At 40.4% G+C, this 26,022-nt stretch overlaps 42 non-coding genes and 4 pseudogenes across 42 annotated transcripts; all 46 read right to left on the bottom strand.

Annotated features, from left to right (window-relative positions):
* Positions 1-121: 121 nt before the first annotated feature.
* LOC130615355 (5S ribosomal RNA) lies at positions 122-240 on the bottom strand. The gene has a single exon (XR_008976445.1). It is a non-coding gene; the product is annotated as a 5S ribosomal RNA (ribosomal RNA).
* Positions 241-690: 450 nt separating this feature from the next.
* Positions 691-809, bottom strand: LOC130616294 (5S ribosomal RNA). The gene has a single exon (XR_008977377.1). It is a non-coding gene; the product is annotated as a 5S ribosomal RNA (ribosomal RNA).
* Positions 810-1,259: 450 nt separating this feature from the next.
* On the bottom strand, positions 1,260-1,378 carry LOC130617209 (5S ribosomal RNA). The gene has a single exon (XR_008978286.1). It is a non-coding gene; the product is annotated as a 5S ribosomal RNA (ribosomal RNA).
* A 450-nt stretch (positions 1,379-1,828) lies between these two features.
* Positions 1,829-1,947, bottom strand: LOC130615387 (5S ribosomal RNA). The gene has a single exon (XR_008976477.1). It is a non-coding gene; the product is annotated as a 5S ribosomal RNA (ribosomal RNA).
* A 450-nt stretch (positions 1,948-2,397) lies between these two features.
* On the bottom strand, positions 2,398-2,516 carry LOC130616047 (5S ribosomal RNA). The gene has a single exon (XR_008977131.1). It is a non-coding gene; the product is annotated as a 5S ribosomal RNA (ribosomal RNA).
* A 450-nt stretch (positions 2,517-2,966) lies between these two features.
* On the bottom strand, positions 2,967-3,085 carry LOC130618140 (5S ribosomal RNA). The gene has a single exon (XR_008979215.1). It is a non-coding gene; the product is annotated as a 5S ribosomal RNA (ribosomal RNA).
* A 450-nt stretch (positions 3,086-3,535) lies between these two features.
* On the bottom strand, positions 3,536-3,653 carry LOC130617409 (5S ribosomal RNA). Its single transcript, XR_008978487.1, has one exon. It is a non-coding gene; the product is annotated as a 5S ribosomal RNA (ribosomal RNA).
* Positions 3,654-4,103: 450 nt separating this feature from the next.
* On the bottom strand, positions 4,104-4,222 carry LOC130615082 (5S ribosomal RNA). The gene has a single exon (XR_008976172.1). It is a non-coding gene; the product is annotated as a 5S ribosomal RNA (ribosomal RNA).
* A 450-nt stretch (positions 4,223-4,672) lies between these two features.
* LOC130616045 (5S ribosomal RNA) lies at positions 4,673-4,791 on the bottom strand. Its single transcript, XR_008977129.1, has one exon. It is a non-coding gene; the product is annotated as a 5S ribosomal RNA (ribosomal RNA).
* A 450-nt stretch (positions 4,792-5,241) lies between these two features.
* LOC130616884 (5S ribosomal RNA) lies at positions 5,242-5,360 on the bottom strand. Its single transcript, XR_008977964.1, has one exon. It is a non-coding gene; the product is annotated as a 5S ribosomal RNA (ribosomal RNA).
* A 450-nt stretch (positions 5,361-5,810) lies between these two features.
* LOC130617408 (5S ribosomal RNA) lies at positions 5,811-5,928 on the bottom strand. The gene has a single exon (XR_008978485.1). It is a non-coding gene; the product is annotated as a 5S ribosomal RNA (ribosomal RNA).
* A 450-nt stretch (positions 5,929-6,378) lies between these two features.
* Positions 6,379-6,497, bottom strand: LOC130617149 (5S ribosomal RNA). The gene has a single exon (XR_008978227.1). It is a non-coding gene; the product is annotated as a 5S ribosomal RNA (ribosomal RNA).
* A 450-nt stretch (positions 6,498-6,947) lies between these two features.
* On the bottom strand, positions 6,948-7,066 carry LOC130617417 (5S ribosomal RNA). Its single transcript, XR_008978494.1, has one exon. It is a non-coding gene; the product is annotated as a 5S ribosomal RNA (ribosomal RNA).
* A 450-nt stretch (positions 7,067-7,516) lies between these two features.
* On the bottom strand, positions 7,517-7,635 carry LOC130616330 (5S ribosomal RNA). Its single transcript, XR_008977413.1, has one exon. It is a non-coding gene; the product is annotated as a 5S ribosomal RNA (ribosomal RNA).
* A 449-nt stretch (positions 7,636-8,084) lies between these two features.
* LOC130616318 (5S ribosomal RNA) lies at positions 8,085-8,203 on the bottom strand. Its single transcript, XR_008977401.1, has one exon. It is a non-coding gene; the product is annotated as a 5S ribosomal RNA (ribosomal RNA).
* A 450-nt stretch (positions 8,204-8,653) lies between these two features.
* On the bottom strand, positions 8,654-8,772 carry LOC130617293 (5S ribosomal RNA). The gene has a single exon (XR_008978371.1). It is a non-coding gene; the product is annotated as a 5S ribosomal RNA (ribosomal RNA).
* Positions 8,773-9,222: 450 nt separating this feature from the next.
* On the bottom strand, positions 9,223-9,341 carry LOC130616305 (5S ribosomal RNA). The gene has a single exon (XR_008977388.1). It is a non-coding gene; the product is annotated as a 5S ribosomal RNA (ribosomal RNA).
* A 450-nt stretch (positions 9,342-9,791) lies between these two features.
* Positions 9,792-9,910, bottom strand: LOC130619216 (5S ribosomal RNA). The gene has a single exon (XR_008979959.1). It is a non-coding gene; the product is annotated as a 5S ribosomal RNA (ribosomal RNA).
* A 450-nt stretch (positions 9,911-10,360) lies between these two features.
* LOC130616452 (5S ribosomal RNA) lies at positions 10,361-10,479 on the bottom strand. Its single transcript, XR_008977534.1, has one exon. It is a non-coding gene; the product is annotated as a 5S ribosomal RNA (ribosomal RNA).
* Positions 10,480-10,928: 449 nt separating this feature from the next.
* LOC130616293 (5S ribosomal RNA) lies at positions 10,929-11,047 on the bottom strand. The gene has a single exon (XR_008977376.1). It is a non-coding gene; the product is annotated as a 5S ribosomal RNA (ribosomal RNA).
* A 450-nt stretch (positions 11,048-11,497) lies between these two features.
* Positions 11,498-11,616, bottom strand: LOC130616281 (5S ribosomal RNA). Its single transcript, XR_008977363.1, has one exon. It is a non-coding gene; the product is annotated as a 5S ribosomal RNA (ribosomal RNA).
* A 450-nt stretch (positions 11,617-12,066) lies between these two features.
* Positions 12,067-12,185, bottom strand: LOC130617171 (5S ribosomal RNA). Its single transcript, XR_008978249.1, has one exon. It is a non-coding gene; the product is annotated as a 5S ribosomal RNA (ribosomal RNA).
* A 450-nt stretch (positions 12,186-12,635) lies between these two features.
* LOC130618513 (5S ribosomal RNA) lies at positions 12,636-12,754 on the bottom strand (annotated as a pseudogene).
* A 450-nt stretch (positions 12,755-13,204) lies between these two features.
* LOC130617048 (5S ribosomal RNA) lies at positions 13,205-13,323 on the bottom strand. The gene has a single exon (XR_008978127.1). It is a non-coding gene; the product is annotated as a 5S ribosomal RNA (ribosomal RNA).
* A 450-nt stretch (positions 13,324-13,773) lies between these two features.
* On the bottom strand, positions 13,774-13,892 carry LOC130617208 (5S ribosomal RNA). The gene has a single exon (XR_008978285.1). It is a non-coding gene; the product is annotated as a 5S ribosomal RNA (ribosomal RNA).
* A 450-nt stretch (positions 13,893-14,342) lies between these two features.
* On the bottom strand, positions 14,343-14,461 carry LOC130616926 (5S ribosomal RNA). Its single transcript, XR_008978005.1, has one exon. It is a non-coding gene; the product is annotated as a 5S ribosomal RNA (ribosomal RNA).
* A 450-nt stretch (positions 14,462-14,911) lies between these two features.
* On the bottom strand, positions 14,912-15,030 carry LOC130617705 (5S ribosomal RNA). Its single transcript, XR_008978781.1, has one exon. It is a non-coding gene; the product is annotated as a 5S ribosomal RNA (ribosomal RNA).
* Positions 15,031-15,479: 449 nt separating this feature from the next.
* LOC130616803 (5S ribosomal RNA) lies at positions 15,480-15,598 on the bottom strand. Its single transcript, XR_008977883.1, has one exon. It is a non-coding gene; the product is annotated as a 5S ribosomal RNA (ribosomal RNA).
* A 450-nt stretch (positions 15,599-16,048) lies between these two features.
* LOC130616185 (5S ribosomal RNA) lies at positions 16,049-16,167 on the bottom strand. Its single transcript, XR_008977269.1, has one exon. It is a non-coding gene; the product is annotated as a 5S ribosomal RNA (ribosomal RNA).
* A 450-nt stretch (positions 16,168-16,617) lies between these two features.
* On the bottom strand, positions 16,618-16,736 carry LOC130616680 (5S ribosomal RNA). The gene has a single exon (XR_008977761.1). It is a non-coding gene; the product is annotated as a 5S ribosomal RNA (ribosomal RNA).
* A 450-nt stretch (positions 16,737-17,186) lies between these two features.
* On the bottom strand, positions 17,187-17,305 carry LOC130616557 (5S ribosomal RNA). Its single transcript, XR_008977638.1, has one exon. It is a non-coding gene; the product is annotated as a 5S ribosomal RNA (ribosomal RNA).
* Positions 17,306-17,755: 450 nt separating this feature from the next.
* On the bottom strand, positions 17,756-17,874 carry LOC130616590 (5S ribosomal RNA). The gene has a single exon (XR_008977670.1). It is a non-coding gene; the product is annotated as a 5S ribosomal RNA (ribosomal RNA).
* A 450-nt stretch (positions 17,875-18,324) lies between these two features.
* LOC130616269 (5S ribosomal RNA) lies at positions 18,325-18,443 on the bottom strand. Its single transcript, XR_008977351.1, has one exon. It is a non-coding gene; the product is annotated as a 5S ribosomal RNA (ribosomal RNA).
* A 450-nt stretch (positions 18,444-18,893) lies between these two features.
* LOC130615138 (5S ribosomal RNA) lies at positions 18,894-19,012 on the bottom strand. Its single transcript, XR_008976227.1, has one exon. It is a non-coding gene; the product is annotated as a 5S ribosomal RNA (ribosomal RNA).
* A 450-nt stretch (positions 19,013-19,462) lies between these two features.
* LOC130618628 (5S ribosomal RNA) lies at positions 19,463-19,585 on the bottom strand (annotated as a pseudogene).
* Positions 19,586-20,035: 450 nt separating this feature from the next.
* LOC130618422 (5S ribosomal RNA) lies at positions 20,036-20,158 on the bottom strand (annotated as a pseudogene).
* Positions 20,159-20,608: 450 nt separating this feature from the next.
* LOC130618420 (5S ribosomal RNA) lies at positions 20,609-20,731 on the bottom strand (annotated as a pseudogene).
* A 450-nt stretch (positions 20,732-21,181) lies between these two features.
* Positions 21,182-21,300, bottom strand: LOC130616435 (5S ribosomal RNA). Its single transcript, XR_008977516.1, has one exon. It is a non-coding gene; the product is annotated as a 5S ribosomal RNA (ribosomal RNA).
* A 450-nt stretch (positions 21,301-21,750) lies between these two features.
* LOC130617693 (5S ribosomal RNA) lies at positions 21,751-21,869 on the bottom strand. Its single transcript, XR_008978769.1, has one exon. It is a non-coding gene; the product is annotated as a 5S ribosomal RNA (ribosomal RNA).
* A 450-nt stretch (positions 21,870-22,319) lies between these two features.
* Positions 22,320-22,438, bottom strand: LOC130616160 (5S ribosomal RNA). The gene has a single exon (XR_008977244.1). It is a non-coding gene; the product is annotated as a 5S ribosomal RNA (ribosomal RNA).
* A 450-nt stretch (positions 22,439-22,888) lies between these two features.
* Positions 22,889-23,007, bottom strand: LOC130615445 (5S ribosomal RNA). Its single transcript, XR_008976534.1, has one exon. It is a non-coding gene; the product is annotated as a 5S ribosomal RNA (ribosomal RNA).
* Positions 23,008-23,457: 450 nt separating this feature from the next.
* LOC130617681 (5S ribosomal RNA) lies at positions 23,458-23,576 on the bottom strand. Its single transcript, XR_008978757.1, has one exon. It is a non-coding gene; the product is annotated as a 5S ribosomal RNA (ribosomal RNA).
* A 450-nt stretch (positions 23,577-24,026) lies between these two features.
* Positions 24,027-24,145, bottom strand: LOC130617422 (5S ribosomal RNA). Its single transcript, XR_008978500.1, has one exon. It is a non-coding gene; the product is annotated as a 5S ribosomal RNA (ribosomal RNA).
* A 450-nt stretch (positions 24,146-24,595) lies between these two features.
* On the bottom strand, positions 24,596-24,714 carry LOC130616312 (5S ribosomal RNA). Its single transcript, XR_008977394.1, has one exon. It is a non-coding gene; the product is annotated as a 5S ribosomal RNA (ribosomal RNA).
* Positions 24,715-25,164: 450 nt separating this feature from the next.
* On the bottom strand, positions 25,165-25,283 carry LOC130617668 (5S ribosomal RNA). The gene has a single exon (XR_008978745.1). It is a non-coding gene; the product is annotated as a 5S ribosomal RNA (ribosomal RNA).
* Positions 25,284-25,733: 450 nt separating this feature from the next.
* On the bottom strand, positions 25,734-25,852 carry LOC130616257 (5S ribosomal RNA). Its single transcript, XR_008977339.1, has one exon. It is a non-coding gene; the product is annotated as a 5S ribosomal RNA (ribosomal RNA).
* Positions 25,853-26,022: the final 170 nt, after the last annotated feature.

Genomic DNA, 26,022 nt, shown 5'->3' with positions numbered 1-26,022 from the left:
TAGCCGCTTTGAAGGGAAAGAAACTTCTAATAACGTCCCTTACTTGATTTACTCAGCGCTATTGCGTAAAAAAGATACGTCACAGTCGTAATGATAAATAATGTAACGTGAAAAAGTCAATAGCCTACAACACCGGGAGTTCCCAGGCGGTCCCCCATCCAAGTACTATCCCGGCCCGACGATGCTTAACTTCCGTGATCGGACGAGAACAGGTGTGTTCATCGTGGTATGGTCGTAGACAAACAAACGGGCAGATATCTACGATTTATTAGCACATCACATCGAAAATGGTTTAAACTTTAAAGGTCATATTTCTTGACTGGATCATCCGAAATAGGTCGTGTTTATGTGCATTTGAAAGGTCATTTCAAGCGCTATCGATTCTTTACGACAACCATGCGCTTTAAGATTTCCGGTAAAAAGTTCCAACGAAGGAAATCTGGGGTGCTTTCAGATTTAATTTTCATATGACAAAGTTAATTAGCAAAGTAACTACATCGCCATTTTCTTTGTCTGACGCTCATAATCCATTTATTTGCGACGTGGCGCATTTATTGCAGCAAGATTGTAGCCGTTTTGAAGGGAAAGCATCTTCTAATCACGTCCCTTACTTGATTTACTCAGGGGCTATTGCGTAAAAAAGATACGTCACAGTCGTAATGATAAATAATGTAACGTGAAAAAGTCAATAGCCTACGACACCAGGAGTTCCCAGGCGGTCCCACATCCAAGTACTATCCCGGCCCAACGATGCTTAACTTCCGTGATCGGACGAGAACAGGTGTGTTCATCGTGGTATGGTCGTAGACAAACAAACGGGCAGATATCTACGATTTATTAGCACATTACATCGAAAATGGTTTAAATTTAAAAGGTCATATTTCTTGACTGGATCATCCGAAATAGGTCGTGTTTATGTGCATTTGAAAGCTCATTTCAAGCGCTATCCATTAATTACGACAACCATGCGCTTTAAGATTTCCGGTAAAAAGTTTCAACGAAGGCAATCTAGGGTACTTTCAGACTTAATTTTCATATGACAAAGTTAATTAGCAAATTAGCTACATCGCCATTCTCTTTGTCTGACGCTCGTAATCCATTCATTTGCGACGTGGCGCATTTAATGCTGCCAGATCGTAGCCCTTTTGAAGGGAAAGAAACTTCTAATGATGTCCCTTACTTGATTTACTCAGCGGCTATTGCGTAAAAAAGATACGTCACAGTCGTAATGATAAATAATGTAACGTGAAAAAGTCAATAGCCTACGACACCGGGAGTTCCCAGGCGGTCCTCCATCCAAGTACTATCCCGGCCCGAGGATGCTTAACTTCCGTGATCGGACGAGAACAGGTGTGTTCATCGTGGTATGGTCGTAGACACACAAACGGGCAGATATCTACGATTTATTAGCACATTACATCGAAAATGGTTCAAACTTTAAAGGTCATATTTCTTGACTGGATCATCCGAAATAGGTCGTGTTTATGTGCATTTGAAAGCTCTTTTTAAGCGCTATCGATTCTTTACGACAACCATGCGCTTTAAGATTTTCGGTAAAAAGTTCCAACGAAGGAAATCTAGGGTGCTTTCAGACTTAATTTTCATATGACAAAGTTAATTAGCAAAGTAACTACATCGCCCTTTTCTTTGTCTGACGCTCGTAATCCATTTATTTGCGACGTGGCGCATTTATTGCAGCAAGATTGTAGCCGTTTTGAAGGGAAAGCAACTTCTAATCATGTCTCTTTCTTGATTTACTCAGCGGCTATTGCGTAAAAAAGATACGTCCCAGTCGTAATGATAAATAATGTAACGTGAAAAAGTCAATAGCCTACGACACCAGGAGTTCCCAGGCGGTCCCCCATCCAAGTACTATCCTGGCCCAACGATGCTTAACTTCCGTGATCGGACGAGAACAGGTGTGTTCGTCGTGGTATGGTCGTAGACAAACAAACGGGCAGATATCTACGATTTATTAGCACATTACATCGAAAATGGTTTAAATTTTAAAGGTCATATTTCTTGACTGGATCATCCGAAATAGGTCGTGTTTATGTGCATTTGAAAGCTCTTTTTAAGCGCTATCGATTCTTTACGACAACCATGCGCTTTAAGATTTCCGGTAAAAAGTTCCAACGAAGGAAATCTAGGGTGCTTTCAGACTTAATTTTCATATGACAAAGTTAATTAGCAAAGTAACTACATCGCCATTTTCTTTGTCTGACGCTCGTAATCCATTTATTTGCGACGTGGCGCATTTATTGCAGCAAGATTGTAGCCGTTTTGAAGGGAAAGCAACTTCTAATCATGTCTCTTTCTTGATTTACTCAGCGGCTATTGCGTAAAAAAGATACGTCCCAGTCGTAATGATAAATAATGTAACGTGAAAAAGTCAATAGCCTACGACACCAGGAGTTCCCAGGCGGTCCCCCATCCAAGTACTATCCCGGCCCAACGATGCTGAACTTCCGTGATCGGACGAGAACAGGTGTGTTCATCGTGGTATGGTCGTAGACAAACAAACGGGCAGATATCTACGATTTATTAGCACATTACATCGAAAATGGTTTAAATTTTAAAGGTCATATTTCTTGACTGGATTATCCGAAATAGGTCGTGTTTATGTGCATTTGAAAGCTCATTTCAAGCGCTATCCATTAATTACGACAATAATGCGCTTTAAGATTTCCGGTAAAAAGTTCCAACGAAGGAAATCTAGGGTGCTTTCAGACTTAATTTTCATATGACAAAGTTAATTAGCAAAGTAACTACATCGCCATTTTCTTTGTCTGACGCTCGTAATCCATTCATTTGCGACGTGGCGCATTTATTGCAGCAAGATTGTAGCCGTTTTGAAGGGAAAGCAACTTCTAATCATGTCTCTTTCTTGATTTACTCAGCGGCTATTTCGTAAAAAAGATACGTCACAGTCGTAATGATAAATAATGTAACGTGAAAAAGTCAATAGCCTACGACACTGGGAGTTCCCAGGCTGTCCCCCATCCAAGTACTATCCCGGCCCGACGATGCTTAACTTCCGTGATCGGACGAGAACAGGTGTGTTCATCGTGGTATGGTCGTAAACAAACAAACGGGCAGATATCTACGAATTATTAGCACATTACATCGAAAATGGTTTAAACTTTAAAGGTCATATTTATTGACTGGATCATCCGAAATAGGTCGTGTTTATGTGCATTTGAAAGCTCATTTCAAGCGCTATCCATTAATTACGACAACCATGCGCTTTAAGATTTCCGGTAAAAAGTTCCAACGAAGGCAATCTAGGGTACTTTCAGACTTAATTTTCATATGACAAAGTTAATTAGCAAATTAGCTACATCGCCATTTTCTTTGTCTGACGCTCGTAATCCATTCATTTGCGACGTGGCGCATTTATTGCAGCAAGATTGTAGCCGTTTTGAAGGGAAAGCAACTTCTAATCATGTCTCTTTCTTGATTTACTCAGCGGCTATTGCGTAAAAAAGATACGTCCCAGTCGTAATGATAAACAATGTAACGTGAAAAAGTCAATAGCCTACGACACCAGGAGATCCCAGGCGGTCCCCCATCCAAGTACTATCCGGCCCAACGATGCTTAACTTCCGTGATCGGACGAGAACAGGTGTGTTCATCGTGGTATGGTCGTAGACAAACAAACGGGCAGATATCTACGATTTATTAGCACATTACATCGAAAATGGTTTAAATTTTAAAGGTCATATTTCTTGACTGGATCATCCGAAATAGGTCGTGTTTATGTGCATTTGAAAGCTCATTTCAAGCGCTATCCATTAATTACGACAACCATGCGCTTTAAGATTTTCGGTAAAAAGTTCCAACGAAGGAAATCTAGGGTGCTTTCAGACTTAATTTTCATATGACAAAGTTAATTAGCAAAGTAACTACATCGCCCTTTTCTTTGTCTGACGCTCGTAATCCATTTATTTGCGACGTGGCGCATTTATTGCAGCAAGATTGTAGCCGTTTTGAAGGGAAAGCAACTTCTAATCATGTCTCTTTCTTGATTTACTCAGCGGCTATTGCGTAAAAAAGATACGTCCCAGTCGTAATGATAAATAATGTAACGTGAAAAAGTCAATAGCCTACGACACCAGGAGTTCCCAGGCGGTCCCCCATCCAAGTACTATCCTGGCCCAACGATGCTTAACTTCCGTGATCGGACGAGAACAGGTGTGTTCATCGTGGTATGGTCGTAGACAAACAAACGGGCAGATATCTACGATTTATTAGCACATTACATCGAAAATGGTTTAAATTTTAAAGGTCATATTTCTTGACTGGATCATCCGAAATAGGTCGTGTTTATGTGCATTTGAAAGCTCTTTTTAAGCGCTATCGATTCTTTACGACAACCATGCGCTTTAAGATTTCCGGTAAAAAGTTCCAACGAAGGAAATCTAGGGTGCTTTCAGACTTAATTTTCATATGACAAAGTTAATTAGCAAAGTAACTACATCGCCATTTTCTTTGTCTGACGCTCGTAATCCATTTATTTGCGACGTGGCGCATTTATTGCAGCAAGATTGTAGCCGTTTTGAAGGGAAAGCAACTTCTAATCATGTCTCTTTCTTGATTTACTCAGCGGCTATTGCGTAAAAAAGATACGTCCCAGTCGTAATGATAAATAATGTAACGTGAAAAAGTCAATAGCCTACGACACCAGGAGTTCCCAGGCGGTCCCCCATCCAAGTACTATCCCGGCCCAACGATGCTGAACTTCCGTGATCGGACGAGAACAGGTGTGTTCATCGTGGTATGGTCGTAGACAAACAAACGGGCAGATATCTACGATTTATTAGCACATTACATCGAAAATGGTTTAAATTTTAACGGTCATATTTCTTGACTGGATTATCCGAAATAGGTCGTGTTTATGTGCATTTGAAAGCTCATTTCAAGCGCTATCCATTAATTACGACAATAATGCGCTTTAAGATTTCCGGTAAAAAGTTCCAACGAAGGAAATCTAGGGTGCTTTCAGACTTAATTTTCATATGACAAAGTTAATTAGCAAAGTAACTACATCGCCATTTTCTTTGTCTGACGCTCGTAATCCATTCATTTGCGACGTGGCGCATTTATTGCAGCAAGATTGTAGCCGTTTTGAAGGGAAAGCAACTTCTAATCATGTCTCTTTCTTGATTTACTCAGCGGCTATTTCGTAAAAAAGATACGTCACAGTCGTAATGATAAATAATGTAACGTGAAAAAGTCAATAGCCTACGACACTGGGAGTTCCCAGGCGGTCCCCCATCCAAGTACTATCCCGGCCCGACGATGCTTAACTTCCGTGATCGGACGAGAACAGGTGTGTTCATCGTGGTATGGTCGTAAACAAACAAACGGGCAGATATCTACGATTTATTAGCACATTACATCGAAAATGGTTTAAACTTTAAAGGTCATATTTATTGACTGGATCATCCGAAATAGGTCGTGTTTATGTGCATTTGAAAGCTCATTTCAAGCGCTATCCATTAATTACGACAACCATGCGCTTTAAGATTTCCGGTAAAAAGTTCCAACGAAGGCAATCTAGGGTACTTTCAGACTTAATTTTCATATGACAAAGTTAATTAGCAAATTAGCTACATCGCCATTTTCTTTGTCTGACGCTCGTAATCCATTCATTTGCGACGTGGCGCATTTATTGCAGCAAGATTGTAGCCGTTTTGAAGGGAAAGCAACTTCTAATCATGTCTCTTTCTTGATTTACTCAGCGGCTATTGCGTAAAAAAGATACGTCCCAGTCGTAATGATTAACAATGTAACGTGAAAAAGTCAATAGCCTACGACACCAGGAGATCCCAGGCGGTCCCCCATCCAAGTACTATCCGGCCCAACGATGCTTAACTTCCGTGATCGGACGAGAACAGGTGTGTTCATCGTGGTATGGTCGTAGACAAACAAACGGGCAGATATCTACGATTTATTAGCACATTACATCGAAAATGGTTTAAATTTTAAAGGTCATATTTCTTGGCTGGATCATCCGAAATAGGTCGTGTTTATGTGCATTTGAAAGCTCATTTCAAGCGCTATCCATTAATTACGACAACCATGCGCTTTAAGATTTCTGGTAAAAAGTTCAAACGAAGGCAATCTAGGGTACTTTCAGACTTAATTTTAATATGACAAAGTTAATTAGCAAATTAGCTACATCGCCATTCTCTCTGTCTGACGCTCGTAATCCATTCATTTGCGACGTGGCGCATTTAATGCTGCCAGATCGTAGCCCTTTTGAAGGGAAAGAAACTTCTAATGATGTCCCTTACTTGATTTACTCAGCGGCTATTGCGTAAAAAAGATACGTCACAGTCGTAATGATAAATAATGTAACGTGAAAAAGTCAATAGCCTACGACACCGGGAGTTCCCAGGCGGTCCTCCATCCAAGTACTATCCCGGCCCGAGGATGCTTAACTTCCGTGATCGGACGAGAACAGGTGTATTCATCGTGGTATGGTCGTAGACACACAAACGGGCAGATATCTACGATTTATTAGCACATTACATCGAAAATGGTTCAAACTTTAAAGGTCATATTTCTTGACTGGATCATCCGAAATAGGTCGTGTTTATGTGCATTTGAAAGCTCATTTCAAGCGCTATCCATTAATTACGACAACCATGCGCTTTAAGATTTCCGGTAAAAAGTTCCAACGAAGGAAATCTAGGGTGCTTTCAGACTTAATTTTCATATGACAAAGTTAATTAGCAAAGTAACTACATCGCCATTTTCTTTGTCTGACGCTCGTAATCCATTTATTTGCGACGTGGCGCATTTATTGCAGCAAGATTGTAGCCGTTTTGAAGGGAAAGCAACTTCTAATCATGTCTCTTTCTTGATTTACTCAGCGGCTATTGCGTAAAAAAGATACGTCCCAGTCGTAATGATAAATAATGTAACGTGAAAAAGTCAATAGCCTACGACACCAGGAGTTCCCAGGCGGTCCCCCATCCAAGTACTATCCCGGCCCAACGATGCTTAACTTCCGTGATCGGACGAGAACAGGTGTGTTCATCGTGGTATGGTCGTAGACAAACAAACGGGCAGATATCTACGATTTATTAGCACATTACATCGAAAATGGTTTAAATTTTAAAGGTCATATTTCTTGACTGGATTATCCGAAATAGGTCGTGTTTATGTGCATTTGAAAGCTCATTTCAAGCGCTATCCATTAATTACGACAATAATGCGCTTTAAGATTTCCGGTAAAAAGTTCCAACGAAGGAAATCTAGGGTGCTTTCAGACTTAATATTCATATGACAAAGTTAGTTAGCAAAGTAACTACATCGCCATTTTTTTTGTCTGACGCTCGTAATCCATTTATTTGCGACGTGGCGCATTTATTGCAGCAAGATTGTAGCCGTTTTGAAGGGAATGCAACTTCTAATCATGTCTCTTTCTTGATTTACTCAGCGGCTATTGCGTAAAAAAGATACGTCCCAGTCGTAATGATAAATAATGTAACGTGAAAAAGTCAATAGCCTACGACACCGGGAGTTCCCAGGCGGTCCCCCATCCAAGTACTATCCCGGCCCAACGATGCTTAACTTCCGTGATCGGACGAGAACAGGTGTGTTCATCGTGGTATGGTCGTAGACACACAAAGGGGCAGATATCTACGATTTATTAGCACATTACATCGAAAATGGTTCACACTTTAAAGGTCATATTTCTTGACTGGATCATCCGAAATAGGTCGTGTTTATGTGCATTTGAAAGCTCTTTTTAAGCGCTATCGATTCTTCACGACAACCATGCGCTTTAAGATTTCCGGTAAAAAGTTCCAACGAAGGAAATCTAGGGTGCTTTCAGACTTAATTTTCATATGACAAAGTTAATTAGCAATGAACTACATCGCCATTTTCTTTGTCTGACGCTCGTAATCCATTTATTTGCGACGTGGCGCATTTATTGCAGCAAGATTGTAGCCGTTTTGAAGGGAAAGCAAATTCTAATCATGTCTCTTTCTTGATTTACTCAGCCGCTATTGCGTAAAAAAGATACGTCCCAGTCCTAATGATAAATAATGTAACGTGAAAAAGTCAATAGCCTACGACACCGGGAGTTCCCAGGCGGTCCCCCATCCAAGTACTATCCCGGCCCAACGATGCTTAACTTCCGTGATCGGACGAGAACAGGTGTGTTCATCGTGGTATGGTCGTAGACAAACAAACGGGCAGATATCTACGATTTATTAGCACATTACATCAAAAATGGTTTAATTTTTAAAGGTCATATTTCTTTACTGGATTATCCGAAAAAGGTTGTGTTTATGTGCATTTGAAAGCTCGTTTCAAGCGCTATATATTAATTACGACAATAATGCGCTTTAAGATTTCCGGTAAAAAGTTCCAACGAAGGCAATCTAGGGTACTTTCAGACTTAATTTTCATATGACAAAGTTAATTAGCAAAGTAACTACATCGCCATTTTCTTTGTCTGACGCTCGTAATCCATTTATTTGCGACGTGGCGCATTTATTGCAGCAAGGTTGTAGCCGTTTTGAAGGGAAAGCAACTTCTAATCATGTCTCTTTCTTGATTTACTCAGCGGCTATTGCGTAAAAAAGATACGTCCCAGTCGTAATGATAAATAATGTAACGTGAAAAAGTCAATAGCCTACGACACCAGGAGTTCCCAGGCGGTCCCCCATCCAAGTACTATCCCGGCCCAACGATGCTTAACTTCCGTGATCGGACGAGAACAGGTGTGTTCATCGTGGTATGGTCGTAGACAAACAAACGGGCAGATATCTACGATTTATTAGCACATTACATCGAAAATGGTTTAAATTTTAAAGGTCATATTTCTTGACTGGATCATCCGAAATAGGTCGTGTTTATGTGCATTTGAAAGCTCATTTCAAGCGCTATCCATTAATTACGACAACCATGCGCTTTAAGATTTCCGGTAAAAAGTTCCAACGAAGGCAATGTAGGGTACTTTCAGACTTAATTTTCATATGACAAAGTTAATTAGCAAATTAGCTACATCGCCATTCTCTTTGTCTGACGCTCGTAATCAATTCATTTGCTACGAGGCGCATTTAATGCTGCCAGATCGTAGCCCTTTTGAAGGGAAAGAAACTTCTAATGATGTCCCTTACTTGATTTACTCAGCGGCTATTGCGTAAAAAAGATACGTCACAGTCGTAATGATAAATAATGTAACGTGAAAAAGTCAATAGCCTACGACACCGGGAGTTCCCAGGCGGTCCCCCATCCAAGTACTATCCCGGCCCAACGATGCTTAACTTCCGTGATCGGACGAGAACAGGTGTGTTCATCGTGGTATGGTCGTAGACACACAAACGGGCAGATATCTACGATTTATTAGCACATTACATCGAAAATGGTTCAAACTTTAAAGGTCATATTTCTTGACTGGATCATCCGAAATAGGTCGTGTTTATGTGCATTTAAAAGATCTTTTTAAGCGCTATCGATTCTTTACGACAACCATGCGCTTTAAGATTTCCAGTAAAAAGTTCCAACGAAGGAAATCTAGGGTGCTTTCAGACTTAATTTTCATATGACAAAGTTAGTTAGCAAAGTAACTACATCGCCATTTTTTTTGTCTGACGCTCGTAATCCATTTATTTGCGACGTGGCGCATTTAATGCTGCAAGATTGTAGCCGTTTTGAAGGGAAAGCAACTTCTAATCATGTCTCTTTCTTGATTTACTCAGCGGCTATTGCGTAAAAAAGATACGTCCCAGTCGTAATGATAAATAATGTAACGTGAAAAAGTCAATAGCCTACGACACCAGGAGTTCCCAGGCGGTCCCCCATCCAAGTACTATCCCGGCCCAACGATGCTTAACTTCCGTGATCGGACGAGAACAGGTGTGTTCATCGTGGTATAGTCGTAGACAAACAAACGGGCAGATATCTACGATTTATTAGCACATTACATCGAAAATGGTTTAAATTTTAAAGGTCATATTTCTTGACTGGATTATCCGAAATAGGTCGTGTTTATGTGCATTTGAAAGCTCATTTCAAGCGCTATCCATTAATTACGACAATAATGCGCTTTAAGATTTCCGGTAAAAAGTTCCAACGAAGGAAATCTAGGGTGCTTTCAGACTTAATTTTCATATGACAAAGTTAATTAGCAAAGTAACTACATCGCCATTTTCTTTGTCTGACGCTCGTAATCCATTTATTTGCGACGTGGCGCATTTATTGCAGCAAGATTGTAGCCGTTTTGAAGGGAAAGCAACTTCTAATCATGTGTCTTTCTTGATTTACTCAGCGGCTATTGCGTAAAAAAGATACGTCACAGTCGTAATGATAAATAATGTAACGTGAAAAAGTCAATAGCCTACGACACCGGGAGTTACCAGGCGGTCCCCCATCCAAGTACTATCCCGGCCCAACGATGCTTAACTTCCGTGATCGGACGAGAACAGGTGTGTTCATCGTGGTATGGTCGTAGACACACAAAGGGGCAGATATCTACGATTTATTAGCACATTACATCGAAAATGGTTCACACTTTAAAGGTCATATTTCTTGACTGGATCATCCGAAATAGGTCGTGTTTATGTGCATTTGAAAGCTCTTTTTAAGCGCTATCGATTCTTTACGACAACCATGCGCTTTAAGATTTCTGGTAAAAAGTTCCAACGAAGGAAATCTAGGGTGCTTTCAGACTTAATTTTCATATGACAAAGTTAATTAGCAATGAACTACATCGCCATTTTCTTTGTCTGACGCTCGTAATCCATTTATTTGCGACGTGGCGCATTTATTGCAGCAAGATTGTAGCCGTTTTGAAGGGAAAGCAAATTCTAATCATGTCTCTTTCTTGATTTACTCAGCGGCTATTGCGTAAAAAAGATACGTCCCAGTCCTAATGATAAATAATGTAACGTGAAAAAGTCAATAGCCTACGACACCGGGAGTTCCCAGGCGGTCCCCCATCCAAGTACTATCCCGGCCCAACGATGCTTAACTTCCGTGATCGGACGAGAACAGGTGTGTTCATCGTGGTATGGTCGTAGACAAACAAACGGGCAGATATCTACGATTTATTAGCACATTACATCAAAAATGGTTTAAATTTTAAAGGTCATATTTCTTGACTGGATTATCCGAAAAAGGTTGTGTTTATGTGCATTTGAAAGCTCGTTTCAAGCGCTATATATTAATTACGACAATAATGCGCTTTAAGATTTCCGGTAAAAAGTTCCAACGAAGGCAATCTAGGGTACTTTCAGACTTAATTTTCATATGACAAAGTTAATTAGCAAAGTAACTACATCGCCATTTTCTTTGTCTGACGCTCGTAATCCATTTATTTGCGACGTGGCGCATTTATTGCAGCAAGATTGTAGCCGTTTTGAAGGGAAAGCAAATTCTAATCATGTCTCTTTCTTGATTTACTCAGCGGCTATTGCGTAAAAAAGATACGTCCCAGTCCTAATGATAAATAATGTAACGTGAAAAAGTCAATAGCCTACGACACCGGGAGTTCCCAGGCGGTCCCCCATCCAAGTACTATCCCGGCCCAACGATGCTTAACTTCCGTGATCGGACGAGAACAGGTGTGTTCATCGTGGTATGGTCGTAGACAAACAAACGGGCAGATATCTACGATTTATTAGCACATTACATCAAAAATGGTTTAAATTTTAAAGGTCATATTTCTTGACTGGATTATCCGAAAAAGGTTGTGTTTATGTGCATTTGAAAGCTCGTTTCAAGCGCTATATATTAATTACGACAATAATGCGCTTTAAGATTTCCGGTAAAAAGTTCCAACGAAGGCAATCTAGGGTACTTTCAGACTTAATTTTCATATGACAAAGTTAATTAGCAAAGTAACTACATCGCCATTTTCTTTGTCTGACGCTCGTAATCCATTTATTTGCGACGTGGCGCATTTATTGCAGCAAGATTGTAGCCGTTTTGAAGGGAAAGCAACTTCTAATCATGTCTCTTTCTTGATTTACTCAGCGGCTATTGCGTAAAAAAGATACGTCCCAGTCGTAATGATAAATAATGTAACGTGAAAAAGTCAATAGCCTACGACACCAGGAGTTCCCAGGCGGTCCCCCATCCAAGTACTATCCCGGCCCAACGATGCTTAACTTCCGTGATCGGACGAGAACAGGTGTGTTCATCGTGGTATGGTCGTAGACAAACAAACGGGCAGATATCTACGATTTATTAGCACATTACATCGAAAATGGTTTAAATTTTAAAGGTCATATTTCTTGACTGGATCATCCGAAATAGGTCGTGTTTATGTGCATTTGAAAGCTCATTTCAAGCGCTATCCATTAATTACGACAACCATGCGCTTTAAGATTTCCGGTAAAAAGTTCCAACGAAGGCAATCTAGGGTACTTTCAGACTTAATTTTCATATGACAAAGTTAATTAGCAAATTAGCTACATCGCCATTCTCTTTGTCTGACGCTCGTAATCCATTCATTTGCGACGTGGTGCATTTAATGCTGCCAGATCGTAGCCCTTTTGAAGGGAAAGAAACTTCTAATGATGTCCCTTACTTGATTTACTCAGCGGCTATTGCGTAAAAAAGATACGTCACAGTCGTAATGATAAATAATGTAACGTGAAAAAGTCAATAGCCTACGACACCGGGAGTTCCCAGGCGGTCCTCCATCCAAGTACTATCTCGGCCCGAGGATGCTTAACTTCCGTGATCGGAGAAGAACAGGTGTGTTCATCGTGGTATGGTCGTAGACACACAAACGGGCAGATATCTACGATTTATTAGCACATTACATCGAAAATGGTTCAAACTTTAAAGGTCATATTTCTTGACTGGATCATCCGAAATAGGTCGTGTTTATGTGCATTTGAAAGCTCTTTTTAAGCGCTATCGATTCTTTACGACAACCATGCGCTTTAAGATTTCCGGTAAAAAGTTCCAACGAAGGAAATCTAGGGTGCTTTCAGACTTAATTTTCATATGACAAAGTTAATTAGCAAAGTAACTACATCGCCATTTTCTTTGTCTGACGCTCGTAATCCATTTATTTGCGACGTGGCGCATTTAATGCTGCAAGATTGTAGCCGTTTTGAAGGGAAAGCAACTTCTAATCATGTCTCTTTCTTGATTTACTCAGCGGCTATTGCGTAAAAAAGATACGTCCCAGTCGTAATGATAAATAATGTAACGTGAAAAAGTCAATAGCCTACGACACCAGGAGTTCCCAGGCGGTCCCCCATCCAAGTACTATCCCGGCCCAACGATGCTTAACTTCCGTGATCGGACGAGAACAGGTGTGTTCATCGTGGTATGGTCGTAGACAATCAAACGGGCAGATATCTACGATTTATTAGCACATTACATCGAAAATGGTTTAAATTTTAAAGGTCATATTTCTTGACTGGATTATCCGAAATAGGTCGTGTTTATGTGCATTTGAAATCTCATTTCAAGCGCTATCCATTAATTACGACAATAATGCGCTTTAAGATTTCCGGTAAAAAGTTCCAACGAAGGAAATCTAGGGTGCTTTCAGACTTAATTTTCATATGACAAAGTTAGTTAGCAAAGTAACTACATCGCCATTTTTTTTGTCTGACGCTCGTAATCCATTTATTTGCGACGTGGCGCATTTATTGCAGCAAGATTGTAGCCGTTTTGAAGGGAATGCAACTTCTAATCATGTCTCTTTCTTGATTTACTCAGCGGCTATTGCGTAAAAAAGATACGTCACAGTCGTAATGATAAATAATGTAACGTGAAAAAGTCAATAGCCTACGACACCGGGAGTTCCCAGGCGGTCCTCCATCCAAGTACTATCCCGGCCCGAGGATGCTTAACTTCCGTGATCGGACGAGAACAGGTGTGTTCATCGTGGTATGGTCGTAGACACACAAACGGGCAGATATCTACGATTTATTAGCACATTACATCGAAAATGGTTCAAACTTTAAAGGTCATATTTCTTGACTGGATCATCCGAAATAGGTCGTGTTTATGTGCATTTGAAAGCTCTTTTTAAGCGCTATCGATTCTTTACGAAAACCATGCGCTTTAAGATTTCCGGTAAAAAGTTCCAACGAAGGAAATCTAGGGTGCTTTCAGACTTAATTTTCATATGACAAAGTTAATTAGCAAAGTAACTACATCGCCATTTTCTTTGTCTGACGCTCGTAATCCATTTATTTGCGACGTGGCGCATTTAATGCTGCAAGATTGTAGCCGTTTTGAAGGGAAAGCAACTTCTAATCATGTCTCTTTCTTGATTTACTCAGCGGCTATTGCGTAAAAAAGATACGTCCCAGTCGTAATGATAAATAATGTAACGTGAAAAAGTCAATAGCCTACGACACCAGGAGTTCCCAGGCGGTCCCCCATCCAAGTACTATCCCGGCCCAACGATGCTTAACTTCCGTGATCGGACGAGAACAGGTGTGTTCATCGTGGTATGGTCGTAGACAAACAAACGGGCAGATATCTACGATTTATTAGCACATTACATCGAAAATGGTTTAAATTTTAAAGGTCATATTTCTTGACTGGATTATCCGAAATAGGTCGTGTTTATGTGCATTTGAAAGCTCATTTCAAGCGCTATCCATTAATTACGACAATAATGCGCTTTAAGATTTCCGGTAAAAAGTTCCAACGAAGGAAATCTAGGGTGCTTTCAGACTTAATTTTCATATGACAAAGTTAGTTAGCAAAGTAACTACATCGCCATTTTTTTTGTCTGACGCTCGTAATCCATTTATTTGCGACGTGGCGCATTTATTGCAGCAAGATTGTAGCCGTTTTGAAGGGAATGCAACTTCTAATCATGTCTCTTTCTTGATTTACTCAGCGGCTATTGCGTAAAAAAGATACGTCCCAGTCGTAATGATAAATAATGTAACGTGAAAAAGTCAATAGCCTACGACACCGGGAGTTCCCAGGCGGTCCCCCATCCAAGTACTATCCCGGCCCAACGATGCTTAACTTCCGTGATCTGACGAGAACAGGTGTGTTCATCGTGGTATGGTCGTAGACAAACAAACGGGCAGATATCTACGATTTATTAGCACATTACATCGAAAATGGTTTAAACTTTAAAGGTCATATTTCTTGACTGGATTATGCGAAATAGGTCGTGTTTATGTGCATTTGAAAGCTCATTTCAAGCGCTATTCATTAATTACGACAATAATGCGCTTTAAGATTTCCGGTAAAAAGTTCCAACGAATAAATCTAGGGTGCTTTCAGACTTAATTTTCATATGACAAAGTTAATTAGCAAAGTAACTACATCGCCATTTTCTTTGTCTGACGCTCGTAATCCATTTATTTGCGACGTGGCGCATTTATTGCAGCAAGATTGTAGCCGTTTTGAAGGGAAAGCAACTTCTAATCATGTCTCTTTCTTGATTTACTCAGCGGCTATTGCGTAAAAAAGATACGTCCCAGTCGTAATGATAAATAATGTAACGTGAAAAAGTCAATAGCCTACGACACCAGGAGTTCCCAGGCGGTCCCCCATCCAAGTACTATCCCGGCCCAACGATGCTTAACTTCCGTGATCGGACGAGAACAGGTGTGTTCATCGTGGTATGGTCGTAGACAAACAAACGGGCAGATATCTACGATTTATTAGCACATTACATCGAAAATGGTTTAAATTTTAAAGGTCATATTTCTTGACTGGATTATCCGAAATAGGTCGTGTTTATGTGCATTTGAAAGCTCATTTCAAGCGCTATCCATTAATTACGACAATAATGCGCTTTAAGATTTCCGGTAAAAAGTTCCAACGAAGGAAATCTAGGGTGCTTTCAGACTTAATTTTCATATGACAAAGTTAATTAGCAAAGTAACTACATCGCCATTTTCTTTGTCTGACGCTCGTAATCCATTTATTTGTGACGTGGCGCATTTATTGCAGCAAGATTGTAGCCGTTTTGAAGGGAAAGCAACTTCTAATCATGTCTCTTTCTTGATTTACTCAGCGGCTATTGCGTAAAAAAGATACGTCCCAGTCGTAATGATAAATAATGTAACGTGAAAAAGTCAATAGCCTACGACACCGGAAGTTCCCAGGCGGTCCCCCATCCAAGTACTATCCCGGCCCAACGATGCTTAACTTCCGTGATCTGACGAGAACAGGTGTGTTCATCGTGGTATGGTCGTAGAAAAACAAACGGGCAGATATCTACGATTTATTAGCACATTACATCGAAAATGGTTTAAACTTTAAAGGTCATATTTCTTGACTGGATTATCCGAAATAGGTCGTGTTTATGTGCATTTGAAAGCTCATTTCAAGCGCTATCCATTAATTACGACAATAATGCGCTTTAAGATTTCCGGTAAAAAGTTCCAACGAAGGAAATCTAGGGTGCTTTCAGACTTAATTTTCATATGACAAAGTTAATTAGCAAAGTAACTACATCGCCATTTTCTTTGTCTGACGCTCGTAATCCATTTATTTGCGACGTGGCGCATTTACTGCAGCAAGATTGTAGCCGTTTTGAAGGGAAAGCAACTTCTAATCATGTCTCTTTCTTGATTTACTCAGCGGCTATTGCGTAAAAAAGATACGTCCCAGTCGTAATGATAAATAATGTAACGTGAAAAAGTCAATAGCCTACGACACCAGGAGTTCCCAGGCGGTCCCCCATCCAAGTACTATCCCGGCCCAACGATGCTTAACTTCCGTGATCGGACGAGAACAGGTGTGTTCATCGTGGTATGGTCGTAGACAAACAAACGGGCAGATATCTACGATTTATTAGCACATTACATCGAAAATGGTTTAAACTTTAAAGGTCATATTTCTTGACTGGATTATCCGAAATAGGTCGTGTTTATGTGCATTTGAAAGCTCATTTCAAGCGCTATTCATTAATTACGACAATAATGCGCTTTAAGATTTCCGGTAAAAAGTTCCAACGAAGGAAATCTAGGGTGCTTTCAGACTTAATTTTCATATGACAAAGTTAATTAGCAAAGTAACTACATCGCCATTTTCTTTGTCTGACGCTCGTAATCCATTTATTTGCGACGTGGCGCATTTATTGCAGCAAGATTGTAGCCGTTTTGAAGGGAAAGCAACTTCTAATCATGTCTCTTTCTTGATTTACTCAGCGGCTATTGCGTAAAAAAGATACGTCCCAGTCGTAATGATAAATAATGTAACGTGAAAAAGTCAATAGCCTACGACACCAGGAGTTCCCAGGCGGTCCCCCATCCAAGTACTATCCCGGCCCAACGATGCTTAACTTCCGTGATCGGACGAGAACAGGTGTGTTCATCGTGGTATGGTCGTAGACAAACAAACGGGCAGATATCTACGATTTATTAGCACATTACATCGAAAATGGTTTAAATTTTAAAGGTCATATTTCTTGACTGGATTATCCGAAATAGGTCGTGTTTATGTGCATTTGAAAGCTCATTTCAAGCGCTATCCATTAATTACGACAATAATGCGCTTTAAGATTTCCGGTAAAAAGTTCCAACGAAGGAAATCTAGGGTGCTTTCAGACTTAATTTTCATATGACAAAGTTAATTAGCAAAGTAACTACATCGCCATTTTCTTTGTCTGACGCTCGTAATCCATTTATTTGCGACGTGGCGCATTTACTGCAGCAAGATTGTAGCCGTTTTGAAGGGAAAGCAACTTCTAATCATGTCTCTTTCTTGATTTACTCAGCGGCTATTGCGTAAAAAAGATACGTCCCAGTCGTAATGATAAATAATGTAACGTGAAAAAGTCAATAGCCTACGACACCGGGAGTTCCCAGGCGGTCCCCCATCCAAGTACTATCCCGGCCTAACGATGTTTAACTTCCGTGATCGGACGAGAACAGGTGTGTTCATCGTGGTATGGTCGTAGACACACAAAGGGGCAGATATCTACGATTTATTAGCACATTACATCGAAAATGGTTCACACTTTAAAGGTCATATTTCTTGACTGGATCATCCGAAATAGGTCGTGTTTATGTGCATTTGAAAGCTCTTTTTAAGCGCTATCGATTCTTTACGACAACCATGCGCTTTAAGATTTCCGGTAAAAAGTTCTAACGAAGGAAATCTAGGGTGCTTTCAGACTTAATTTTCATATGACAAAGTTTATTAGCAAAGTAACTACATCGCCATTTTCTTTGTCTGACGCTCGTAATCCATTTATTTGCGACGTGGCGCATTTATTGCAGCAAGATTGTAGCCGTTTTGAAGGGAAAGCAAATTCTAATTATGTCTCTTTCTTGATTTACTCAGCGGCTATTGCGTAAAAAAGATACGTCCCAGTCCTAATGATAAATAATGTAACGTGAAAAAGTCAATAGCCTACGACACCGGGAGTTCCCAGGCGGTCCCCCATCCAAGTACTATCCCGGCCCAACGATGCTTAACTTCCGTGATCGGACGAGAACAGGTGTGTTCATCGTGGTATGGTCGTAGACAAACAAACGGGCAGATATCTACGATTTATTAGCACATTACATCAAAAATAATGTAAATTTTAAAGGTCATATTTCTTGACTGGATTATCCGAAAAAGGTTGTGTTTATGTGCATTTGAAAGCTCGTTTCAAGCGCTATCCATTAATTACGACAATAATGCGCTTTAAGATTTCCGGTAAAAAGTTCCAACGAATGCAATCTAGGGTACTTTCAGACTTAATTTTCATATGACAAAGTTAATTAGCAAAGTAACTACATCGCCATTTTCTTTGTCTGACGCTCGTAATCCATTTATTTGCGACGTGGCGCATTTATTGCAGCAAGATTGTAGCCGTTTTGAAGGGAAAGCAACTTATAATCATGTCTCTTTCTTGATTTACTCAGCGGCTATTGCGTAAAAAAGATACGTCCCAGTCCTAATGATAAATAATGTAACGTGAAAAAGTCAATAGCCTACGACACCGGGAGTTCCCAGGCGGTCCCCCATCCAAGTACTACCCCGGCCCGACGATGCTTAACTTCCGTGATCGGACGAGAACAGGTGTGTTCATCGTGGTATGGTCGTAGACAAACAAACGGGCAGATATCTACGATTTATTAGCACATTACATCGAAAATGGTTTAAATTTTAAAGGTCATATTTCTTGACTGGATTATCCGAAATAGGTCGTGTTTATGTGCATTTGAAAGCTCATTTCAAGCGCTATCCATTAATTACGACAATAATGCGCTTTAAGATTTCCGGTAAAAAGTTCCAACGAAGGAAATCTAGGGTGCTTTCAGACTTAATTTTCATATGACAAAGTTAATTAGCAAAGTAACTACATCGCCATTTTCTTTGTCTGACGCTCGTAATCCATTCATTTGCGACGTGGCGCATTTATTGCAGCAAGATTGTAGCCGTTTTGAAGGGAAAGCAACTTCTAATCATGTCTCTTTCTTGATTTACTCAGCGGCTATTTCGTAAAAAAGATACGTCACAGTCGTAATGATAAATAATGTAACGTGAAAAAGTCAATAGCCTACGACACCGGGAGCTCCCAGGCGGGCGGTCCCCATTCCAAGTACTATCCCGGCCCGACGATGCTTAACTTCCGTGATCGGACGAGAACAGGTGTGTTCATCGTGGTATGGTCGTAAACAAACAAACGGGCAGATATCTACGATTTATTAGCACATCACATCGAAAATGGTTTAAACTTTAAAGGTCATATTTATTGACTGGATCATCCGAAATAGGTCGTGTTTATGTGCATTTGAAAGCTCATTTCAAGCGCTATCCATTAATTACGACAACCATGCGCTTAAAGATTTCCGGTAAAAAGTTTCAACGAAGGCAATCTAGGGTACTTTCAGACTTAATTTTCATATGACAAAGTTAATTAGCAAAGTAACTACATCGCCATTTTCTTTGTCTGACGCTCGTAATCCATTCATTTGCGACGTGGCGCATTTATTGCAGCAAGATTGTAGCCGTTTTGAAGGGAAAGCAACTTCTAATCATGTCTCTTTCTTGATTTACTCAGCGGCTATTTCGTAAAAAAGATACGTCACAGTCGTAATGATAAATAATGTAACGTGAAAAAGTCAATAGCCTACGACACCGGGAGTTCCCAGGCGGGCGGTCCCCCATCCAAGTACTATCCCGGCCCGAAGATGCTTAACTTCCGTGATCGGACGAGAACAGGTGTGTTCATCGTGGTATGGTCGTAAACAAACAAACGGGCAGATATCTACGATTTATTAGCACATCACATCGAAAATGGTTTAAACTTTAAAGGTCATATTTATTGACTGGATCATCCGAAATAGGTCGTGTTTATGTGCATTTGAAAGCTCATTTCAAGCGCTATCCATTAATTACGACAACCATGCGCTTTAAGATTTCCGGTAAAAAGTTCCAACGAAGGCAAACTAGGGTACTTTCAGACTTAATTTTCATATGACAAAGTTAATTAGCAAATTAGCTACATCGCCATTTTCTTTGTCTGACGCTCGTAATCCATTCATTTGCGACGTGGCGCATTTATTGCAGCAAGATTGTAGCCGTTTTGAAGGGAAAGCAACTTCTAATCATGTCTCTTTCTTGATTTACTCAGCGGCTATTTCGTAAAAAAGATACGTCACAGTCGTAATGATAAATAATGTAACGTGAAAAAGTCAATAGCCTACGACACCGGGAGTTCCCAGGCGGGCGGTCCCCCATCCAAGTACTATCCCGGCCCGAAGATGCTTAACTTCCGTGATCGGACGAGAACAGGTGTGTTCATCGTGGTATGGTCGTAAACAAACAAACGGGCAGATATCTACGATTTATTAGCACATCACATCGAAAATGGTTTAAACTTTAAAGGTCATATTTATTGACTGGATCATCCGAAATAGGTCGTGTTTATGTGCATTTGAAAGCTCATTTCAAGCGCTATCCATTAATTACGACAACCATGCGCTTTAAGATTTCCGGTAAAAAGTTCCAACGAAGGCAATCTAGGGTACTTTCAGACTTAATTTTCATATGACAAAGTTAATTAGCAAATTAGCTACATCGCCATTTTCTTTGTCTGACGCTCGTAATCCATTCATTTGCGACGTGGCGCATTTATTGCAGCAAGATTGTAGCCGTTTTGAAGGGAAAGCAACTTCTAATCATGTCTCTTTCTTGATTTACTCAGCGGCTATTGCGTAAAAAAGATACGTCCCAGTCGTAATGATAAATAATGTAACGTGAAAAAGTCAATAGCCTACGACACCAGGAGTTCCCAGGCGGTCCCCCATCCAAGTACTATCCCGGCCCAACGATGCTTAACTTCCGTGATCGGACGAGAACAGGTGTGTTCATCGTGGTATGGTCGTAGACAAACAAACGGGCAGATATCTACGATTTATTAGCACATTACATCGAAAATGGTTTAAATTTTAAAGGTCATATTTCTTGACTGGATCATCCGAAATAGGTCGTGTTTATGTGCATTTGAAAGCTCATTTCAAGCGCTATCCATTAATTACGACAACCATGCGCTTTAAGATTTCCGGTAAAAAGTTCCAACGAAGGCAATCTAGGGTACTTTCAGACTTAATTTTCATATGACAAAGTTAATTAGCAAATTAGCTACATCGCCATTCTCTTTGTCTGACGCTCGTAATCCATTCATTTGCGACGTGGCGCATTTAATGCTGCCAGATCGTAGCCCTTTTGAAGGGAAAGAAACTTCTAATGATGTCCCTTACTTGATTTACTCAGCGGCTATTGCGTAAAAAAGATACGTCACAGTCGTAATGATAAATAATGTAACGTGAAAAAGTCAATAGCCTACGACACCGGGAGTTCCCAGGCGGTCCCCCATCCAAGTACTATCCCGGCCCAACGATGCTTAACTTCCGTGATCTGACGAGAACAGGTGTGTTCATCGTGGTATGGTCGTAGACAAACAAACGGGCAGATATCTACGATTTATTAGCACATTACATCGAAAATGGTTTAAACTTTAAAGGTCATATTTCTTGACTGGATTATCCGAAATAGGTCGTGTTTATGTGCATTTGAAAGCTCATTTCAAGCGCTATTCATTAATTACGACAATAATGCGCTTTAAAATTTCCGGTAAAAAGTTCCAACGAAGGCAATCTAGGGTACTTTCAGACTTAATTTTCATATGACAAAGTTAATTAGCAAATTAGCTACATCGCCATTCTCTTTGTCTGACGCTCGTAATCCATTCATTTGCGACGTGGCGGATTTAATGCTGCCAGATCGTAGCCCTTTTGAAGGGAAAGAAACTTCTAATGATGTCCCTTACTTGATTTACTCAGCGGCTATTGCGTAAAAAAGATACGTCACAGTCGTAATGATAAATAATGTAACGTGAAAAAGTCAATAGCCTACGACACCGGGAGTTCCCAGGCGGTTCCCCATCCAAGTACTATCCCGGCCCGACGATGCTTAACTTCCGTGATCGGACGAGAACAGGTGTGTTCATCGTGGTATGGTCGTAAACAAACAAACGGGCAGATATCTACGATTTATTAGCACATCACATCGAAAATGGTTTAAACTTTAAAGGTCATATTTATTGACTGGATCATCCGAAATAGGTCGTGTTTATGTGCATTTGAAAGCTCATTTCAAGCGCTATCCATTAATTACGACAACCATGCGCTTTAAGATTTCCGGTAAAAAGTTCCAACGAAGGCAATCTAGGGTACTTTCAGACTTAATTTTCATATGACAAAGTTAATTAGCAAATTAGCTACATCGCCATTTTCTTTGTCTGACGCTCGTAATCCATTCATTTGCGACGTGGCACATTTATTGCAGCAAGATTGTAGCCGTTTTGAAGGGAAAGCAACTTCTAATCATGTCTCTTTCTTGATTTACTCAGCGGCTATTGCGTAAAAAAGATACGTCCCAGTCGTAATGATAAATAATGTAACGTGAAAAAGTCAATAGCCTACGACACCAGGAGTTCCCAGGCAGTCCCCCATCCAAGTACTATCCCGGCCCAACGATGCTTAACTTCCGTGATCGGACGAGAACAGGTGTGTTCATCGTGGTATGGTCGTAGACAAACAAACGGGCAGATATCTACGATTTATTAGCACATTACATCGAAAATGGTTTAAATTTTAAAGATCATATTTCTTGACTGGATCATCCGAAATAGGTCGTGTTTATGTGCATTTGAAAGCTCATTTCAAGCGCTATCCATTAATTACGACAACCATGCGCTTTAAGATTTCCGGTAAAAAGTTCCAACGAAGGCAATCTAGGGTACTTTCAGACTTAATTTTCATATGACAAAGTTAATTAGCAAATTAGCTACATCGCCATTCTCTTTGTCTGACGCTCGTAATCCATTCATTTGCGACGTGGCGCATTTAATGCTGCCAGATCGTAGCCCTTTTGAAGGGAAAGAAACTTCTAATGATGTCCCTTACTTGATTTACTCAGCGGCTATTGCGTAAAAAAGATACGTCACAGTCGTAATGATAAATAATGTAACGTGAAAAAGTCAATAGCCTACGACACCGGGAGTTCCCAGGCGGTCCCCCATCCAAGTACTATCCCGGCCCAACGATGCTTAACTTCCGTGATCTGACGAGAACAGGTGTGTTCATCGTGGTATGGTCGTAGACAAACAAACGGGCAGATATCTACGATTTATTAGCACATTACATCGAAAATGGTTTAAACTTTAAAGGTCATATTTCTTGACTGGATTATCCGAAATAGGTCGTGTTTATGTGCATTTGAAAGCTCATTTCAAGCGCTATTCATTAATTACGACAATAATGCGCTTTAAAATTTCCGGTAAAAAGTTCCAACGAAGGCAATCTAGGGTACTTTCAGACTTAATTTTCATATGACAAAGTTAATTAGCAAATTAGCTACATCGCCATTCTCCTTGTCTGACGCTCGTAATCCATTCATTTGCGACGTGGCGCATTTAATGCTGCCAGATCGTAGCCCTTTTGAAGGGAAAGAAACTTCTAATGATGTCCCTTACTTGATTTACTCAGCGGCTATTGCGTAAAAAAGATACGTCACAGTCGTAATGATAAATAATGTAACGTGAAAAAGTCTATAGCCTACGACACCGGGAGTTCCCAGGCGGTCCTCCATCCAAGTACTATCCCGGCCCGAGGATGCTTAACTTCTGTGACCGGACGAGAACAGGTGTGTTCATCGTGGTATGGTCGTAGACACACAAACGGGCAGATATCTACGATTTATTAGCACATTACATCGAAAATGGTTCAAACTTTAAAGGTAATATTTCTTGACTGGATCATCCGAAATAGGTCGTGTTTATGTGCATTTGAAAGCTCTTTTTAAGCGCTATCGATTCTTTACGACAACCATGCGCTTTAAGATTTCCGGTAAAAAGTTCCAACGAAGGAAATCTAGGGTGCTTTCAGACTTAATTTTCATATGACAAAGTTAATTAGCAAAGTAACTACATCGCCATTTTCTTTGTCTGACGCTCGTAATCCATTTATTTGCGACGTGGCGCATTTAATGCTGCAAGATTGTAGCCGTTTTGAAGGGAAAGCAACTTCTAATCATGTCTCTTTCTTGATTTACTCAGCGGCTATTGCGTAAAAAAGATACGTCCCAGTCGTAATGATAAATAATGTAACGTGAAAAAGTCAATAGCCTACGACACCAGGAGTTCCCAGGCGGTCCCCCATCCAAGTACTATCCCGGCCCAACGATGCTTAACTTCCGTGATCGGACGAGAACAGGTGTGTTCATCGTGGTATGGTCGTAGACAAACAAACGGGCAGATATCTACGATTTATTAGCACATTACATCGAAAATGGTTTAAATTTTAAAGGTCATATTTCTTGACTGGATTATCCGAAATAGGTCGTGTTTATGTGCATTTGAAAGCTCATTTCAAGCGCTATCCATTAATTACGACAATAATGCGCTTTAAGATTTCCGGTAAAAAGTTCCAACAAAGGAAATCTAGGGTGCTTTCAGACTTAATTTTCATATGACAAAGTTAATTAGCAAAGTAACTACATCGCCATTTTCTTTGTCTGACGCTCGTAATCCATTTATTTGCGACGTGGCGCATTTATTGCAGCAAGATTGTAGCCGTTTTGAAGGGAAAGCAACTTCTAATCATGTCTCTTTCTTGATTTACTCAGCGGCTATTGCGTAAAAAAGATACGTCCCAGTCGTAATGATAAATAATGTAACGTGAAAAAGTCAATAGCCTACGACACCGGGAGTTCCCAGGCGGTCCCCCATCCAAGTACTATCCCGGCCCAACGATGCTTAACTTCCGTGATCTGACGAGAACAGGTGTGTTCATCGTGGTATGGTCGTAGACAAACAAACGGGCAGATATCTACGATTTATTAGCACATTACATCGAAAATGGTTTAAACTTTAAAGGTCATATTTCTTGACTGGATTATCCGAAATAGGTCGTGTTTATGTGCATTTGAAAGCTCATTTCAAGCGCTATTCATTAATTACGACAATAATGCGCTTTAAGATTTCCGGTAAAAAGTTCCAACGAAGGAAATCTAGGGTACTTTCAGACTTAATTTTCATATGACAAAATTAGTTAGCAAAGTAAGTACATCGCTATTTTCTTTGTCTGACGCTCGTAATCCATTCATTTGCGACGTGGCGCATTTATTGCAGCACGATGGTAGTCGTTTTGAAGGGAAAGCAACTTCTAATCATGTCTCTTTCTTGATTTACTCGGCGGCTATTGCGTAAAAAAGATACGTCACAGTCGTAATGATAAATAATGTAACGTGAAAGAGTCAATAGCCTACGACACCGGGAGTTCCCAGGCGGTCCCCCATCCAAGTACTATCCCGGCCCAACGATGCTTAACTTCCGTGATCGGACGAGAACAGGTGTGTTCATCGTGGTATGGTCGTAGACACACAAAGGGGCAGATATCTACGATTTATTAGCACATTACATCGAAAATGGTTCACACTTTAAAGGTCATATTTCTTGACTGGATCATCCGAAATAGGTCGTGTTTATGTGCATTTGAAAGCTCTTTTTAAGCGCTGTCGATTCTTTACGACAATCATGCGCTTTAAGAT

Source organism: Hydractinia symbiolongicarpus, chromosome 11, assembly GCF_029227915.1.
Source record: "Hydractinia symbiolongicarpus strain clone_291-10 chromosome 11, HSymV2.1, whole genome shotgun sequence".
NCBI lineage: Eukaryota > Metazoa > Cnidaria > Hydrozoa > Anthoathecata > Hydractiniidae > Hydractinia > Hydractinia symbiolongicarpus.
This window is presented reverse-complemented; position numbering and strand designations above follow the sequence as displayed.